Source organism: Punica granatum, chromosome 4 (genome assembly GCF_007655135.1).
Source record: "Punica granatum isolate Tunisia-2019 chromosome 4, ASM765513v2, whole genome shotgun sequence".
NCBI lineage: Eukaryota > Viridiplantae > Streptophyta > Magnoliopsida > Myrtales > Lythraceae > Punica > Punica granatum.
In genome coordinates, this window is record NC_045130.1 from 4,889,586 (window position 1) to 4,903,295 (window position 13,710).

Below are 13,710 nucleotides of genomic sequence, written 5' to 3' on the forward strand. Positions count from 1 at the left end.
TATACACATACAAATATATATATACATATATATATGATAAATCAACCCAACTGCCTGCTGCCCTGTTCTTCTCCTCTTTCCCTACCGTGTCTCTCATCTCGCTCGATCGTTGATTCATTCACTCACTCACAGGTCGAGTTTCAGTCATCAAGCAGCTTGAGCTGAACCTTCTTGAAGTCGATGAGAGAGCAGTCGGCTGAGGACGATGTCTACGAAGCTGAACCACTGCATGCCCAGCTCCCAGCCTCTCTCCTCGAGGCCCAATCCCCGGCTCAGATCCCCCAAGTTCTTCATGGCCTCCACCCTCGGCTCCGGTCTCAAGTGAGTCTTTCCTTGCCTGCCCTTCTTCCTTTCCTTCTCGGGCTAATGGGTGTGTTGGGAAAAATCCATGGGCTTACTTGAAACTCGGGCCCATCCGCAACCCAAAAGCTTAAGCCAATGGGTTGCTAGACCATTATCTCTTATAAACCTATGGATTTCCTCTCAATTTTTCCATGTGGGATTACTTCCATCACCCGCCCTCATCATTCTCCATATAGGAGAGAAACCGGCCCAACAATTCCCCCCCATTCTCGACTATATGGAGGACTTCGAGCCGGCCTTTTTACTTCCGGACTCGGATACCAATTGTTAGGTCACGGCCCAACAATTCCCCCCCATTCTGGACTATATGGAGGACTTCGAGCCGGGCTTTTTACTTCCGAACTCGGATACCAATTGTTAGGCCATTCACTAGCCACGAGTTCCACACTCGGGCCTTGGCGCGGTGTGGGTTTCCACGCATAGCGTGTGCACTTCTCCAGGATCGTTACCTTGGGCTCTGATACCACTGTTGGGGTTAGGGATGTACTCAACCAAACAATAACGCAGCAATTAATCTTCCTCCCCTACTGGTGTAATCGAGATAGGAACTAATCAAATCAACCAACAAGCAGTAAAGTAAAACAACACCAAGAATTTTACGTGGAAAACCCCAATGTGGGAAAAAACCACGGGACCAACTCCGAATCAACGATCCACTATGAAGGTTATACAATGTCTTTCATCAAGGGTAAACCCTTGGATCACCAAACTCAAGAGAAACACTCTCTTGGATCACCCAAATACTAAATTCGTCACCCACACCGGGTGGTTCACAAAATCAGCTGAAACAGCACCTACAGAGCTCGAATAGAAATTCTGACCGTTCAGAAGTTAGCCCCACGTGTTGTGAAGCTGCTGTCAAAATTGCGTCCCAATCGGAGTTCGTTTGACGTCCCGATCGAGGTTTGATCTCCAGCTGCGCGCTGCCCCTGTTGAGCAAAATTCTCCTCTGCTCTTCCTCTGTTCTGCTGTGCTGTTCTGCTGCCCCTTTGCTGCTGCTGTTCTGCCGCTGCTTCAAATCTGCAGCTCTGTTATCCTTCTGTTCTCTGCTGCCATATATATATATATATGCTGAAATATAAACCCTAACAAAACTGGATTCTTGGGCTTATTAAAGCCCGATAAAAGCCCAATACAATTGAGCCCAACTTCCTCCAAATTGGAGGGATAGCCCAACAAACTCCCCCTCCCGACTATTTGGAGGCTTCAAGCATACCGGCTATACTTCGGCAAACATGAAGTTTCTCCCTAGCGAGAGGTTTTGTCATCATATCAGCTCCATTCTCATCGGTGTGCACTTTGTCTAGCTTCACCAGCTTGGACTCCAACACATCTCTAATCCAATGAAACTTGATATCGATATGTTTCGACCTCGAATGGAAAGTGGGATTCTTGCAAAGATGAATTGCGCTTTGACTATCACAGTGTAGAACATACATTTCTTGCTTCAAGCTCAACTCCTGCAAAAACTTTTGCAACCACAACATCTCCTTGCAACCTTCGGTCACCGCAATGTATTCGGCTTCCGTTGTAGACAAAGCGATGCACTTTTGAAGCCTTGATTGCCATGAGATAGCTCCCCCTGCAAAAGTCATCAAGTATCCCGAAGTGGATTTCCGGGAATCGATATCTCCTGCCATATCTGCATCCGTGTAGCCCACTAACTCCGGCTTACCAATGCCAAAGTGTAAACACACCTTGGATGTTCCTCTGAGATACCTCAGGATCCATTTAACCGCATTCCAATGCTCTTTCCCCGGATTGGAGAGAAAACGACTTATCACACCAACAGAATGAGCAATATCTGGCCTTGTACAGACCATGGCATACATTAAACTTCCTACAGCTGATGAGTAAGGAACTTTCTTCATCTCTTCTTTCTCCTTCTCACTTGTAGGACATTGCTTCGAGCTAAGTTTGAAATGAGAAGCAAGTGGTGATGAAACTGGTTTAGCATTACCCATGTTGAACCGATCCAAAATCTTCTCGATGTACTTCTCTTGAGAAAGCCAAAGTTTTCCACTTGATCTGTCACGAGAAATATGCATCCCAAGGATCTGCTTTGCCGGTCCCAAATCCTTCATGGCAAAGGACTTGTTGAGCTCCTTTTTCAACTCTGTAATCTTGCTCATATCATGACCAACAAGTAGCATATCATCCACATATAACAGTAAAATGATAAAATCACCATTCGAGAATTGTTTCACGAACACACAATGATCTGAAGTTGTCCGTGTGTAGCCATGGCTCAACATGAAAGAGTCAAACTTTTTATACCACTGCCGAGGTGCTTGCTTAAGCCCATACAAGCTCTTCCTCAGCCTGCACACCAAATGCTCCTTACCTTTAACTCGGAATCCTTCAGGCTGCTCCATATATATTTCTTCCTCCAAGTCACCATGTAGGAAAGCTGTTTTTACATCGAGCTGCTCGATCTCCAAATTTAGACTAGCTGCCAGTGCGAGAACAACTCGGATCGATGACATCTTGACAACAGGCGAGAAGATCTCCTCGAAGTCAACTCCTTTCTTCTGGTTGAAACCTTTCACTACTAGTCGAGCTTTGTATCGAGGTCGCGAGTTCTCTGTCTTCAACCTGTAGACCCATTTGTTCTTCAATGCTCTCTTACCTTGCGGTAGCTTCACTAGGTCATACGTGTGATTTTCAGACAAGGAGTTCATCTCCTCATTCATCGCCTTCAACCAGTGCTCCTTGTACTCATGTGCCACAGCTTCATCATAGCACTCGGGTTCTCCCCCGTCAGTCAGTAGCACATACTCATGAGGCGGATATCTTGTAGATGGTTGTCTTATTCTATCAGATTGTCTAGGTAGATCTGCAGGCTCTAACTGTAACCGCGAGCCTGTATCATCCGTAGTCACATCATCATCTACCTGAGGAATCTCACCCCCAGTCGTGGTTTCTTCATACTCACCAGGTACCTCTTCCATTGGATGCTCTACATCAACCGGTACAGGAATAGAGATCTCGTGAGGATTGCCTACACTGGCCTTCTCTAACTTTTGCAAATCCTCGATTGTCTGGTCCTCAAAGAAGACAACATCCCTGCTCCTGATGATCTTCTTGCTATCAGGGTCCCAAAGCCTGTACCCGAACTCTTCATGTGCATAACCCAAGAAGATGCACTGTTTTGCCTTGGCATCAAGTTTTGATCTTTCATCTCGAGGAATGTGAACAGATGCCCTGCACCCGAATACTCTGAGATGCTTGTATGATACTTTCTTGCCGGTCCACACCTGCTGGGGTACATCTCCATCAAGTGCAACTGACGGTGTAAGATTAATAAGATCAACCGCTGACCTCATTGCCTCGCCCCAAAAAGACTTAGACAGTTTCGCTTGAGAAAGCATACAACGAACTCTCTCAACAATTGTGCGGTTCATCCTCTCTGCAAGCCCGTTCTGTTGTGGTGTCTTCGGTACCGTCTTCTCAAGTTTGATACCGTGAGTCCTGCAATAGTTCTCGAAAGGACCTCTATACTCACCACCATTATCAGCTCTGACACATTTCAGCTTCATGCCTGTTTCTCTTTCCACTGCTACATGGAAGTTCTTGAAAATCTCAGTCACCTGATCTTTAGTTCTCATAGGGTAAGCCCAAACTTTCCTGGTGTGAGCATCTATAAATGTCACAAAATAGAGAGCACCACCAAGAGATCTATCCGACATAAAACAAACATCTGTATGCACAAGATCAAGTATATGATGGCATCTAGAGGGACGACTTCTAACAAAAGAAACTCTCCTCTGCTTACCAGCTAAACAGTGATCACAAGTGCTCAAGTGCATACCTTTAACGGGCAAAGACTGCTTTCTAGCAAGAATTTGAATACCTTTCTCGCTGATATGCCCAAGTCTCCTATGCCATAGCTCGATAGGATAATCCTCAGCAACATTAATTTGACCGGAATTGTGTCTGGCACGCAGCCTGTAGAGAGTGTCGGTCTTCTGACCCCGTGCCACAATCAACGAACCCTTGGAGAGCTTCCATCTCCCATTGCTGAATTCATTACTGTAGCCTTCATCATCAAGTTGACCCGTCGAGATTAGGTTAAGGCGAATTTCTGGAACATGCCTCACCTTCTTCAAAAACAACTTGCAGCCAAGCTCGGTCTCTAGACAGACATCACCAATACCGACAATCTTGCATGATTGTCCATTCCCCATTCTCACATAACCATAGTCCCCGGTAGTGTAAGATGAAAAGAAATCCCGATGAGGAGTGACATGAAACGAGGCACCTGTATCTGCAACCCAGGTAGAGTCCTGACATGTGAAATTCACATAGGCTTCATCACAAATGATGTAGGTCTCTCCATCAGATGCTACTGCTGTAGTGCCTTCTTCCTTCTTGCTCTCACCGTTGCCATTCTGATTTTTCTTCAGAGCTCTACACTCCCTTTTGTAGTGTCCCTCTTTTCCACAGTGATAGCAAGTGACCACTTTCCTCGTCTTCGACTTTGATCTGCCCCTCGATTTGCCACGTGAGTTACTATGCTTGGAAGAGAAATTTCTGCTTTGACTTCTCCCCCGTTGTTCAGTAACCAAAGCTTCAGACTGAATGGAAATTCCCGTGCCTTTCCTTCTAGTCTCCTCATTAAATAAACTGTCTGTTACCGTAGCCAACGATAGCTTCCCGTTTGGCGCAGAATTGCTTAATGCAACCACAAGTGTGTCCCAATTATCCGGTAGAGTCCCTAAAAGTAGACAGGCCTGCAACTCATCGGGTAATATTATCTCCAGGTTCGTCAACTGGTTAATAATATCCTGGAAATTACTCATGTGCGCAGCCATATCACCTCCATCCTGGAAACGAAGATGAACCAGCTTCTTCACGAGGAATGCCTTATTTTGTGGTGTCTTCCTCGCATAGAGATTTGTCAATTTATCCCACAAAGCTTTCGCATTTGTCTCCTGAGCAACATGATGATAAATACTATTGTCTATCCACTGCCGAATCAAACCAATAGTCTTCCGATTTGTGCGTTCCCAAGCCTTGTCATCCTTATCTTTGGGTTTCGCGGAATCCCCTTCAATAGGATCGTACAAATCCCTGCAAAATAGAAGATCCTCCATCCGAGACTTCCATATAGAGTAGTTGGTTGCATTCAACTTGAACATAGATCCTGTAGACTCCTCCATCTCGAAAACACCGAAAAAACTCAAACTTCTCTAACCCGAAGCTTTGATACCACTGTTGGGAAAAATCCATGGGCTTACTTGAAACTCGGGCCCATCCGCAACCCAAAAGCTTAAGCCAATGGGTTGCTAGACCATTATCTCTTATAAACCTATGGATTTCCTCTCAATTTTTCCATGTGGGATTACTTCCATCACCCGCCCTCATCATTCTCCATATAGGAGAGAAACCGGCCCAACAGGGTGGCATTCGATCTTCTCTGTTTGGTCAAAATCCCATGTCCTGATTCAGCTCGAAATCGCATGGATCGATCATGGCATCTCCAAATAATTGCATTTGAAGCTCTTCCTAGATGGGCATGATGGCATCTGTGCCTTTTTGAAAGATCAATGGAACTTTTGAGACAATTTGTGCATAGCTCAGTCTGATTAGTAAGCTTCAGAATGATTGTTATGACTTTTCATCATGAAGTTCTGTCTGTCACTACCCGAACGTTTCTGTCATGTTTGAGTAAGGTAGCAAAAACAACGGTGGTCGATGGTCCTTGCTGCTCCATCTGTGCATGTTAGGTCTGATAATCAATGAAACCCGAGAAAAACGACCCCAGAGCAAGTTAATGCATGAACAGGTGTTCGGTATTTCAGCTCCAGAACCCATTTCTAATCCTCGAAAAAAGCTAGCCTTTTTTTGTTTTCGATATTGTCTATGCCTCCTTATTTTCTTCAAAGGGGGAAAAAAAAAACTTATTATTATTATATTTTGTTTTTTGGGGGGGGGGGGGGGGGGGGGGGGGGGGGAACGAAAAAATCAGAGCTATTCATTGTAGGTCTGATGGGGAAGGGGCCTGAACTCGGTTGCATTCGATGTCCTCCATGCTTGACATATGCATGTGGCGTTTACAACTGCATGCCATAGTCAGTGTCTTTCATCTTCATTTGGACTTGGTTTGTAGAGGGTGTGAAGTAGGATATTCACTGCTACTTGTTGGTGTATCTTCTCTTTCACATTTTTCTTCTTTAAAATTGCATTAATTTGTATTGCCAAGCAATCCTTAAAATTCACTTGCCAAATCCCTGTTACCACGAAACCGACCCGAAAGAGAAAAGACAAAGCAACAGAGTCGAAACTACCTTTTGAGGTAAACCTTTTAAGCAGTAGAATGTTAAACTTCTATGGGAAAAGGGAGTGCGAGAAAGATGTGTTTTCTTCGGTTTCAACCGGTGCATGATTAATCCTCATACCACTGCTCGAGCCCCGCTGCTTTGGATCGTTTATGCGTGGGAAACCTCTTGTGAATGCCTTCCTCCGTTTGCTATTTTTTTGGATTCTGTATGGTGACTTTCATTCCTCTGTTTGCCAGCCTGAATTCGCATTCCACATGTCTGCAAGTTTATCTACTTTTACAGTTGGCATGTCTTATGTTTACCCCGTCTATATGCAGAATTTTGAAACTCAATTTTCTTGGGCATGGTCAAATTCGAGCCCCGTCTGAGAAGCATCTGATAATTTTGCTAGTTTTTGGCGATATTTTAAATCTGTCCAAGCTTTTATATTATGAAAGTGACTTCATTTCTTGGATTTTTCTTTGAGTGGATTTGAAGTGGCTCCGACTTTTGATCGCTCGTCTTCTAAGTTGATTTCATTTCTTGATTTGTTATCTTTAGGTGTACATCTGTTACTTATCTTTCTAAATTGAAAATGTGGGTCACGCTTATATTGGATTTGGGTTATCGTTAGTTGAGCAATCTCTTTCAGAAGAGACTGAAATAATATTTAATTGTGTTCGCGTCCTGAAATGAATCTTTTAAAATTGAATTATTTTATTTTCCCTTGTTTGTGCTATGTTGATTAAATTCGGCGTTTGATTTGATTTGATTTGTTGGTGGTGGACCCGTGGTTGCATGTTCTTTACTTGGTGGGCTAATGAACTTGTATAGAATTCATTAATGGTTCTACGTTTTATTTTTAATAGATCATAATAGCATTATCTTATTTTTCCAAATTTTTTTGGGTGAAGAATTTTTTCTGTTTCTGGTTATAGAGGAAGCCATGGGCCCAGTACATGCACTAATAAATTGAAAAAAAAAGGGGAAAAAGGTTGGTAGTCTACTTAAGCGGATTTTTTGGCATTTAAAACATTGTTTTGTTTTTTGTTTTTTTAGTATAATTTAGTTACAAGCTATAAAAAGTGCTTTTTTTAAAAAAATAATACATGAAGGTAGACATTTTTCTCGCGCTCATCACACAGTAGTCAGTATTGAACTGAGTCTGATCATTTCATGAATATATGATGACCCTTAATTAACGCCAGAGGTGAATTTTACAAAAACTTTCTTTCGTGCAGGACGGTTGAGAATGGCGAGAAGCCCTACATGCCACCTCGGGAGGTTCACGTGCAAGTGACCCACACGATGCCTCCCCAAAAGATTGAGATCTTCAAGTCTATGGAGGACTGGGCGGAGAAGAATATCCTGGTTCACCTGAAGCCCGTTGAGAAGTGTTAGCAGCCCCAGGATTTTCTTCCGGATCCCGCGTCAGAGGGTTTTGATGAGCAAGTCAGAGAATTAAGGGAGAGGGCAAAGGAGATCCCTGATGATTACTTTGTGGTCTTGGTAGGTGACATGATCACCGAAGAAGCCCTTCCCACTTACCAGACCATACTTAATACTTTGGACGGGGTTCGGGATGAGACAGGGGCAAGCCTCATTTCCTGGGCTGTATGGACCAGGGCATGGACTGCTGAGGAGAACCGGCATGGAGATCTTCTCAATAAGTACCTTTACCTCTCAGGGCGAGTGGACATGAGGCAGATCGAGAAGACGATTCAGTACTTAATTGGGTCGGGAATGGTGAGAAACCTGTATGGTTACATGAAATTATATGATTATACCCTGTTTGCATCCATGAATATGGTACCATTGGTGAGATCACGGGCGCGTTCCTGAGATCAATTCCATTGGACGGGTTTAAGGAGTCATTTTCAGGCGTCTTTGTTGGATTTCTTTTATAACTCTTTGCGAAGCCAGAAATAATGTTCAAGGGGCGGTGGAATTAAAAGTTTTGTGGCAAAAGTCAAATAATAAAATAATTTAGGGGGCATTGATTTTTTAGGGGCAAAAGTTGAAATTTTTATAAATTTGTATGTGAAATCTTCAACACATGGAAAAGTCAGGGAGAGCAATTGCCCCCCCTGAAGCCTTAATGGCTCCGCCCCTGACTCTTTGGTCTCTTTTGTGGCTTTATAGGATCCTAGGACGGAAAACAACCCTTATCTCGGCTTCATCTACACCACTTTCCAAGAACGTGCGACCTTCATATGTCATGGGAACACCGCAAGGCTCGCCGAGAACCACGGAGACCCAAAATTGGCTCAGATATGCGGGACCATCGCTTCCGATGAGAAGCGCCACGAGACTGCATATACCAAGATAGTCGAGAAGCTCTTTGAGATCGACCCCGATGGTACGATCATGGCCTTGCCGATATGATGAGGAAGAAGATCTCGATGCCTGCCCACTTGATGTTTGATGGCCGGGATGACGATCTCTTCAAGCACTACTCAGAAGTGGCCCAGAGGCTTGGGGTGTACACAACCAAGGACTATGCTGATATCTTGGAGTTCTTGGTGGGGAGGTGGAAAGTCGAGAAGCTGACAGTACTTTCAGGCGAGGGAAGGAGGGCTCAGGATTACGTCTGCGGGTTGCCTTCAAGAATCCGGAGGCTTGAGGAGAGAGCCCAGCGGCAGGCCAAGGAATCGCCTACTATTCCATTCAGCTGGATCTTCGATAGAAAGGTGTAGCTCTAGAGAAAGAATGTCACGAGACGTAAAAGTCCGATTCCTATCGAACACATGCATGGGAAAGCATTAGACTGTATCTAAATCAAGGTTTTCAGAATCGCGATTCTACCTAAAATCGGTCGATGGTAGTAGAATCGCGAATCGTATCGTAAATCGTAAGATTCTACCTGTAATTAAAAAAATAATATATATATATATGTGTATTATACTTTTCTGAGAAAAAAAAAATCAATCCTTGATTCCTTATATTAAAAAAAGATCAAAAACCAACAAACCAATAATAAGTCATAAAAGTATAAAATATCGGTACAAATTATCGAAATTCAAAGTTCAAATCATAATTCAAACTCTTAAAATAAACAGTTAACAACATAAGTCATAACATCATTTAAATCTTCATCGTTACCAACATCATCATCATACAAAGTATCAAATTCATCTTCTTCGAATCTCCAAGTCATTAACTGTGGCATGCTATTGGGTGTGCATATTCTCTGCATTTTCATCGCCAATTTGACTTATTGGCAGATTAGCTAACAGAAACTCAAAAAAAAAATCGCCCCAGCAAAATTGGAAATTACAGCACAATCAGCACAAACTCATGAAAACCTAAAGTTCAAATACTATAAATAGTCAGCACAACAATTTGCATTAAACTGATTCAAAGCAACTCAGACATGATTCAGTAGATTCAATTTGCAATAAGCTAATCGTGGATTTAACAACAATCTAAAATGCTCATAAAGCCAACATCCAATTCAATTTAGTACAGGACCATAGAAACAACGCCGAGCTATCATTCAGTTCAGATTACATCAAAGGAATCAAAACAGATTGCGATCGGATGTTCGATTCAAGCTACCTGGAGTCTGGATAATGGACACTCGACGGGTCAAACCTCGGGCAGAGCAAAGCAAGCAACTGAGCTGTGTTGCTTGGGAGGTTGAAGCTCAGGGAGAAATGGTGGAAGTCGGATGAAATGGCTGTCGGAACTGCCGAAGAAATGGCGGAAGTCGGAAGTCGGAACTGTGGAATTCGGATCTGCGAAGCAGCCGGAGCTTCAAGCGCGTCGGAGTTTGAACAACTGAACAAGAGAACCCGGCACAGAGAATCTGAAGAAATTGTTGAAGCTTGGTGGAGAGTCAGAGGTCCGGTGGATTAGGGCATAGAAATGTTGGGACTGTTGGGAGAAAGGAGGAGCACTGGAGAAGAAAGGGAAAGGAGGGGGGAGAGAGAGGGAAAAAAAAAAGTCGTTGACTCGTCGGGCTCAGGGCCAATGGGCTGGGTTTCAGCCCACTCTGGCCTAGCCTTCGCCCAAGGGCCCAAATCAGGCTTGCCCTTTGCCCGAGTTTGGGCCTAATCCGGAATCGACGAATCAGCCCGATTCTGCGATTCACGGCACGATTCAGATGCGATTCTACAGTTTTCGATTCAGCTTATTGTATCGGAATCGCATGACCCTCCTTGAATCATGATTCTAAGAACCATGATCTAAATACTTGGGGCCCAGTAATATGGAAAACCTGGTAAGGAGTGCTGCAACAGGGATATTTGCGTTGGCTCTGATCTACTGCCGATCATGTGACCACTGGTATTCATGTTATATATATCAGTTTTACGACGTGATTCAGATGCAATGACGATTTAGGTAAGATTTTATTCATGTCATATAAGACCCGTTGGTTATACACTGTCAAGATTACAGTCACCTTCCATTTTGAATTGAGGAAATAGAGCCAACTTCCAAGTGATTGTGGCGCCTCTTTCATAATGGGAGAATAGTCCCAATTCATATACTTAATAATAAGTAGGATCCCGATGTCAATTTGCTTACGAGCAAGGATAGTCCGTAACCAATATTTTGGGAAGAGGGTCGGATTCAGATATTAATTTGTGACAATTCAAACTGCCGAATCCAAATTCGACTATCAAATTTGCATTTTTGGATCAGTTCAACTCCCTGGGGCTTACATATTTGATTCTGAGCAATTTGTCCAAAAAATGAAAACAAAACAAAAAGGACAAAAACAAAACTTTATTTGTAAGAACAAATTCAATATCCACAAAGCTAACCTTCGCTTTCCTGAAAACTCAATTTCATTTCAACTATAAATTTTAACTATAAATAATTATATTTATTTGAGATTATAATGATTATATTATTAAATTATAAAAAAATAAAACATATAAATAAGTATATTTATTTAAAATTATAATGATTATGTTATTAAATAATAATAAAAAAATTAAAAATAATAAATATTTTAAGAAATAAATGATCGTACTGAAAAAAATAACAAATAAATTAAAAAGTAAATTAAATGATAAAAAACTCAATAATAATTATATTATTAAATTAAAAATAAATGAAATAGAGAAAGGAAAAAAAAACTCACATCACCTAACAATACCTAATTTTCCCGGAAAAACACCTTTTCTTTTCTTTCTGCAGAACTTTTGGTATTGAAAGAGCTCATGAAATCGCGAGAGAGACTCAAGATCAAGCAAACGTAGCTCAAGGAGAGGATGAATCGAATCGAATTGATGATGAAATGTAGCGACTTGTTCGAGGCCGTGATCAAAACCGAGAGAGATTTGACAGGCACGGAGAATCGCCATGGACAATTTTTTTGTCGCCAACCTTCAAGGCAACGCGCGCCATTCTTGTTCGTCGACGCGTTTGCTCTGCTAATTGGCTTTGTTTTACTCAGAACACAACACATCGATTCAATCGCAAACAAATTCAGAAATCAGTGAGAGAGAGAAAATAGATTTAATAAACGAATCAATCAATGGATCTCTAATCGGAAGAGAAATTGACAGAAGAAGAAGAAGAAGCTGCTGCCGGCGCCGGCGAGAGGAGGACTCCACTCAACTGTCGGTCAGGGTTCGAATGATACCGATGAGGCTGAGGTTCTGCGATGTCAGTAGGCGGCTATATATAGATTTAGCTGAGAGCAGGTAGGCGGAAGAGGAACCCTAATGGGCTTCGTTTGCCAGATGATCGGCCCAATTGAATTAAGAAACTCAGCAGGCTGGCCGAGTGGAACTCCTTATGGGCTTCAATTTTCAATTGGCCAGCCCATTGAGTTAGAAATCTCGGCCCACTACCCGCCCGTCTTGCTAGTTAAAAATAATTCATTCAGATAGGAAAAAAGATGAAATGAATTTCCGACTACAAATATATATATATATATATGATTTTATAAGGTTGTGTTTGATACGCGTGGATGGAGTGGAATTGAATGAAATGATCATCCCGTCCTTTCACTCTATTTTTTTATTTGGTGTCGTTCTTGTAAGTTGGAATGGACTTACTATGATAACATTTCTTCTTCAGCTTGGTCGGAATGAACATTCTTTCAATATAGTTAAGTAACACTCATTCCACTAATTTCATACGAGCATCGCATATCTTTTCTTTTAATTTCTTAAATTTAAAAATAGATTTAAAATGACATTTTAGTAGGTTAGTCCAAAGTATTAGTTACGCTTTTTCATATTTTGAAGTTAAAAAAAAAATATTCTCTCTCAATATTTATATTTTATTTTATAGAAGTAACTCCATGTTATTTCATTCCGGTATACCAAATATAACCTAATAGATAATCTATAGACTATAAGTTAAAGAAGAGTTACAAAAGAGTAATTATTCTTTAGTTGCTAAGAGGCCGAATAAGCATAATTCTTCTCATTTTTTATATTATTTTTTCTTAATTTTTTTGCACATTAACTCCCAAATTCAAATTCATCTTATTCTTTCAAAATTTATCTTACATCTATTTCTGCTCCTCTATAGTCTCTATGATGGAAATTAGGAGTAAAACTTTGGCTGGTTAACAGACAAGTAAAACCACATCCTTGGAAACATTTTATCCCGAAATTATTTAATATTTTAAATTTTAATTTATAAAATTATTTTTCGGCGTAAGTAAACCATCTTTTTATGTTTTTACAATAAAAAGTCGTCACTACAATGTAATATCAAAACCAATTATTAACAATGATACTATACATTTTTTACTAAAATATAAAATAACTTCTCACGGAAAATAAACGATGTCAATTAATTTACCTGCTAATAAATTAACATAATCTAAATCAATTATTTTTTAAGAAATCATCATATGCTTTATTCACGTGAGTATCATATCACTATGGATCCCTGCTAAGAATATTTTATTTAGCGTTACTATTAATTGATGATTTTACTCATTAATTTCTATCTTACATTTGAATAAAAATTATATTTTCATTGATTCAATAGTATCTTTTAATATTTATAGACTATAATATGATTGTGATACAAGTACGAGATAACTGAAAATAACAAAAAAGAAAAAAACGAAGTAGGCTAATCTACGAAAACTATGAAATAAAGAAATTAT

General features: G+C 41.2%; 1 long non-coding RNA gene, 1 other non-coding gene and 1 pseudogene across 2 annotated transcripts; 1 reads left to right on the forward strand and 2 right to left on the reverse strand.

Annotated features, from left to right (window-relative positions):
• The first annotated feature begins 53 nt into the window (after nt 1-53).
• LOC116205670 lies at nt 54-9,475 on the forward strand (annotated as a pseudogene).
• On the reverse strand, nt 8,553-11,460 carry LOC116205671. The gene is made up of 2 exons (XR_004156551.1): nt 10,185-11,460; nt 8,553-9,362 (listed from the first exon to the last, which is right to left on the reverse strand). It is a non-coding gene; the product is annotated as an uncharacterized LOC116205671 (long non-coding RNA).
• A 413-nt stretch (nt 11,461-11,873) lies between these two features.
• On the reverse strand, nt 11,874-12,008 carry LOC116206495. The gene has a single exon (XR_004156723.1). It is a non-coding gene; the product is annotated as a small nucleolar RNA snoR86 (small nucleolar RNA).
• Nucleotides 12,009-13,710: the final 1,702 nt, after the last annotated feature.